Genomic DNA, 6893 nt, shown 5'->3' on the forward strand with positions numbered 1-6893 from the left:
TTTTGCGACACGATTACCAACAAAAGTTTGCCATTACGCAGATGGAGCATTAATCCAACACAAGGTGACTGTAGAATCAGAGAGTGCGACAATACAAGACACATGACAACGTTCACTAATAATAGTGACTACTGAATTCATGAGTTCTGCCAACAAGAGGGCCGCACACAACTCCAAACGAGGTATTGAAACAACTTTAGATGGTGCTACCTTAGACTTTGAAGACAATAATACAACTCTTGGCTCCTCGCTCTCCTTCTGCGACTTCACATAGATAACTGCACCATAACCAGACAATGATGCATCACAAAAACCAATCAAACTGATGTGAGAATCCTGAAACAAACCAACGTGACGTGGAACAGCAGATTTCAACAATAGAGGCAACTATTTTCGACAATTCTCCCAAAGAGTGCAGATAGACTCAGGCGGCTTCTCATCCCAATCCACTCCTAATTTCCACAGTTTCTGGACAAGACATTTTAGAAATAATGTAAACGGTGACAAGAGACCAAGTGGATCATAGATACGAGCCATCACTGACAGAATAGAACGCTTAGTAGCGACGACCTCACCACTCTTGACTGAAAACTGAAACAGATCAGTACTAGGTTGCCAATTCAATCCCAAGATAGCCAAGGAGTTGTCTGCTTCAAAATCCTTGTACAAAAACGATTTCTCTTCCTCCAAGAATTTCTCCAACATTGATGGTGAATTTGAAGTCCACTTTGTGAGCAAGAAACCTCCTCCCTCAAACAGCTGCTTGGACTGACAATACAGCTCCCCGGCCTCTGACTCTGTGGCGACAGATGTGACTAAGTCGTCCATGAACATGTCTCTTGGTATTCTCGCCTTGACTGCTGGAAAACGATTTCCATCCTCCTCTACAAGCTGGTGGATGGTACGAAGTGCCAAATATGGAGAGCTTGAAACACCAAAAACAACACAATTGAGCTGATAAATTTCGATCGGATCCTCCGGCGAAAATCTCCACAATACATGCTGATAATGATAGCAGGAATCCTCCACTAATATCTGTCGATACATTTGTTTAATGTCGGCAGTTAGTGCGATTGGGAACAAACAAAAATTAACTAACAAAACAAAAATGTCAGTCTGCAATTTGGGACCAGCATGAAGAACCTGGTTCTGGAACCAGCATCAAATACAATTCGGATGGGCGTGGTAGTGCTGCTTGCTTTCACGATGGCGTGATGCGGTATGTAGTAGCCACCTCGGTCTGTCTGATCTGCTACAAACGACATGTGACCCTGACGTAGGTAATCAATCAATATTTCATGATATGAAATACGAGTATTGCTGTCAAGCTCTAATCGTCTTTCCAAAGTCAGCAGTCTGCATTCGGCGACAGCATACGAATCTCCCAAGCTGCTGGGCGGCTCCGCAAATGACAAGGCAACAACAAAACGACCAGAGTTCACACGATGTACAGACTTCTGAAAATTTACCTCACACTCCAACTCTTCCGGTTTCAGTTGACAGCTTGGTGCAGGGCAGGATTCCAACTCCCAAAAACGTTCCACAAAACTATCCAACGATGGACTACCAACGAATGGACTACAGATGGCTGTAAAACAATTTGATACATTCGTTGTTGAAGCAAGAATCGGCGCTCCCCCCATCAGAATGTGACCAAAGACACTATTAACAGTCATTAATTCGTGCGATTCACCTGTACTAGGACTCCCACGTAGCAAGTGAGGAACTAACTCTGCACCAATGATGCCATCTATTCTACTAGGAAGGTAGAATTTGTCGTCAGCCAGTGTGAGATTTTCAAGATGATGAAGTTTGGATCTGTCGATTTCACAAGAAGGCCACTTGTCGATGATTTTATCTACCACTGTGGCATCCATCGAAAACTTGACGGTAGGATCCAACTTCGACTGAATGGACACACAAGTACGACCTCGAACTTCACTAGTACCACCACCGAATCCACGAACAACGGTTTTCATGGGCTGGAATGGTAGTCTCAAACGCCGACACAATTTGGCTGTAACAAAATGACACTGACTCCCGGTGTCAACCAAGAAACGAACATCACAAAGCTGATCATTACAATCTCGAACATGTGCAGTGACGGTTGACAACACAACGGTCGAATTTTCTACATCGTTGGATGTAGAACAACAACTAATAGGTGATGTGCCACCTGCCTTGGAGTTCGACGCGGACGCAACACCTTCATTGGAACTTGATCTGGAAAAGTGCAATAAAGAATGATGAGATTCTCGACATTGAGCACACTGAGTTTTACTACGACAATCTCTACTCAAATGATCCACATCAAGACAATGAAAACAACAAAACTTTCCTTTAATCAGACAATAACGATCCCAAGGAGTCATTTTCAAGAGACTTGCACAATCTACTAACCGATGACCCGGTTTTGAGCACTTCAGACAATTGGGAGTTTTACTAGATGCATTGTTAGATGAATCATTAGATTGAACCACAAACACCTTTGATTTATTATCCTTTTTGAGCCTCATATTAAACGATTCAGTCTGTTTCTCATCAGAAGGAAGAGTCTTAATTTGCTTTTCAATGAAATTGACATAATCGGTATAAGTTGGCATAGCCTTGTCACGGACGGCCGATTCAAAATTTCTACGAGAACTTGAATCCAGCAATCTCAAGCCATGATAGAGGAATATTGAGTCTGACAAATCAGTGAGTCGCAATCTCTTCACTGCATTGATTGAACTGCAAAACCCATCCAAAATCGCAATACAACCTGCCTTTGATTCTGATTTTATTGGACGAAATTCAAAAATTTGTTTGAAATAGGCATCGACTTGTGCCCGTGGATCATTATAGTGGGTCAATAATGCCTGCCAAATTATTTGATAATTGTTAGCCAATGGTGGCAAATGACGACAAATATTTGCTGCTTGTCCAGTAAGTCTACTTACAAGATTTGGACCTTCTGATGATCTTTCAAACTCTTGTTGTCATGTACCAATGCCTTAAATAGTTCATAAAACACCGACCATTGAGTCTGGTTCCCATCAAATTTCGGAAGGTCGATTTTAGGCAGTACCGACTCGGACACGACTGGCTGTGCACTAGCTGCTGTAGCTGTCGAAGATTGAGCAATAGCATCAGTCGCCTCTTTCTGTTTGAGAGTGTTAGCCACTAGGTACTTCAATATACTGAAACAGATCTAGGTGTGAGTCGTTGAATGCTACAACATGATCTTTATTCAACTCAAGTTCCAACTCATTAACCACTAATTCTGTCTTTTCATAATCCGAAATGGTCTGAGACACCCGAGGATACAAGATTGAAAATTGCTCAGCAACTTTTGGATCAGAGACATTTTTAGACAGTTCATAAATTCTTTGCAATCTGGCATACAATTGTTCCAGTTTAGCGCGATGCACTCTGATTTGTTTCTGTAATTTTTCCTCCATCTTGAACTCATACACAAAACAATTCAGCCCCGACAATACAAAACAACAGACAATAAAACAAGAATGAGTTCAAAACTAAATGGAAGGAAGAATCATGACTAGTAAGTTATCAAAGTTAAACTTTGATTATCAATTCACAAGATAAGTTACTGCTGAAGACAAAACTATATGATTGGATAATGTTCTTCCAACAACTCACAAACAAACGATAACTTGTTGAATTGAACAAACAAATTCATGCTGGTGATTAACCTCCACTAACATGTATAACAAAATGGACAATACAATTCCAACAAACAAACAAATTCCTGAAAAAAGAGCACAATGAGCCTAGTTTCAGGAAAATTACAATTTTAACTGAAATAAATTTAATTTCAGACAAATACAAATTGACAAGAAACCTTGCTCTAGAACAAGGCTACAACAAACTTAAGTTGAGCATAGATCAGACCATTCTCAACATGCCAACATTGGACAAATACGAAACTGCTTAAATCCAATGTGTGTGAATTAATCAACAAATTACAAATTTAAATTCATCACGGCCTGGTAGACCAGAAATATTCTGAACAAAGCTCAGGCTAGAGCTACCAGAGGACTGTAATTTACTATTTAAATAATCAAATACAAACAAGGGGCAAAATTTAATCTTCAATTTGAGCCAGGTTATTTGTACAGTTAAACTCTGCATTGATGAACAATAAAAAAGAGCAAAAACTCACCAGATTTAATCCAATCTTGTCTACTTGCCCTTCGAAGCCTTTATTAGGTGTTTTGGTCAGATTCAGGGTGGGATGAAATCTAGGAAAAAGACAGGTTCTTGCTTCCGGGCAGCCTTTTCACGTTCAACTTGCAGGCTCTGCACTGTGTTTTGAACGAAGCTCAAACTGGATTCTTTATAAATTCAAATCCGATTCAAATCAATTCAATTCAATACTATTTACACTGTTATATTCATAATTCACACACACTACACTCAAACAATTATTTACAAGAAATTTCCGATCGAAATTACATGACAAAAATACAATTTTGGTCTTGCAACAACAACGAGGTGACAAGACAAGAACGACTGGGCTGACAAAACAATACAGACTAAACTAGGACGACTCACAAAAAACATCCAGAATGCCAAGCAAGCAGGACGGTTTGCGCTGGCGCAAACACAAGCCTGCTATTCGCAGAACCAGTCTGGCATTTTGGCGCTACAGTTCAAATTCTCTGGCCAGACCAACTCTTTTGACCAATTGAAAACTTATAAATCACTGGTGGTACTCTCATACAGTAACATTGTTACTTACATTGATATCACTGATGTATAAGTTAATTTTACTGCAGTATCAGAATTTGGCCTTAACCTGAACAATTAAAAGTCACATTGAAATATTTATTCTGGAGTTTGGTAGAAATACATTTACATGGAACTCAATTTATTCATTTATTCATTATCTACATTATTCTAATAGGTTCTGATAACCCATAATGATAAAATAGGTGTTCAATGAATAAATGAAGCCTTATAACAACTTGAAATCATACAAAACAGAAAAAAGTAATGAAGCATTACAATAATTACTTGATTACTGTGTGGTAAATAGGGTGTACATCTGAAAGATTGAAATTGGCTTCATTTCATATTTTTCACAAATTTTTGACAAGAGAATATTTTTCTACTGTCAAATTCACTAGAGTTTGTGATGTTTTTTATAATTGCATTCCCATTTCAGAGACATTAATATCACCATGAAATGCCTTCAAAATAAAAATAATTATTAGTTTAAAATATACATTACAATTTAACTTATCATTGCGCTTTTAAGAAAATTAGGTTGCAACAGCAAGGAAACTCAAACACAGGACCATTAAAAATTAAAATCAAGCGAAGGAAATCAGAATAATAGTGGATGATGAAGTTATAATTTATTTTTGTCAAAGATTTACAAAACTTTGAAAACCATAAACTATAAAATTATGAAACTATTATTAAACTAAAAACCATAAAATCAAATTTTGAAGAAAACTAAAGTTTTCTTCAAACTCATAGGCTTAAAATTACTAAAATTCCTGCATACAAAATATTATCAATTGTATTTTTATGCTTTATATTGAGTTACACTTTGAAAAATATAAAATTATAAAGGTGGGAAAAAGTATTAAAATTAAGTACATTAGGATATCTCCATTTAATACCTTGATTTTTTAGCCATGATTCAAAATGTTGACATAAAATATAAAAAAAATCATGCTCCCCCCAAAAATGTTGATTGCGCAAATTGTGTCATGCCCCCCCCTTCAGGGTACCCCTGATTATGTATTATTTTCAATGTCATTTTTTTCTCTTTCTTTTCGATAATTTGAAATTTGTTATCATTTTAAATAAGTAGATAACTTAACTATTGTTTGTTTTTAATCATATTATTTGTATTGTTATAATACTTGATAGAGAGTTGAGTGTAAGAGAGGGTCGACTGCGCCCTAACTTCGCTCTCTAGGAAAAATAAAGGCAGTCATTCTATTCTATTCATGTCATCATAATATATATGTATATATATTAAAAACTGATGACATCCAATTTATTAGAACAAATGGAATGCCTTCATCTTCATGTGTAGGCAACACACCACACCAAACTTGTTCCTGTGAGACTGACCTTGTCTCTGTGACACTCAACTTGTTCGAATGGGACTCTATCCCTCTACTTGTTCCAGTGACACTACTTGTTCGAATGAGACTCTTCTTCTCTACTTGTTCCAGTGAGACTCTACTTGTCTCTGTGAGACTGTGAGACTCAGCTTTGTCTCTGTGGGAAGTCGTTCCTGTGAGACTGCCATTTATGGAAGTACTTGTTCCAATGAAACGTGTCTCTGTGACAATAATATCGTTCAAAAACACTACTTGTCTCTGTGAGAACTTGTCTCTGTGATACGGACCCATTTACACTTGGGATTCTAGTACATAATTATTTAGAGTTTACTGAGACTCTGTGGTGCGAATAGCGCGATCGCATCACAGCGGAGACACAATAGTTAGGTGATCGCTCAAGGAAGGGATGGAACCCGGGATTAACAATTAGACGGGATACCTTCGAGGGGGGGTGGCGGTTGCCTATCTCGCCAAGGGCGGCAAAGTCTCTAGGTCCGTGCCTGATCTGCTCTGTCTAATGACAGACAAAGATAGCAACACTAATGTTAATCAGGTGATGTCATATAATAAATTAATGTTTATTATCAATACATATTCCCAAACAACAGTGATGATGTAATTATATACTATGTATACATAATATATTATAAATAGGTATATATAAAATATAGGCATATTGTTGGAAATATGGTAACGTTTTTTTGAAAGCATAGTTTTAGTTAATCCATTCTTAATATGGTGTTTCTCTTTTTATATTCTTCTAGATTTCAGCACTTATTTTTGATTATGCCAGACTTTGATTTGAAATAA

This window comes from Nilaparvata lugens, chromosome X (genome assembly GCF_014356525.2).
Source record: "Nilaparvata lugens isolate BPH chromosome X, ASM1435652v1, whole genome shotgun sequence".
Lineage (NCBI taxonomy): Eukaryota > Metazoa > Arthropoda > Insecta > Hemiptera > Delphacidae > Nilaparvata > Nilaparvata lugens.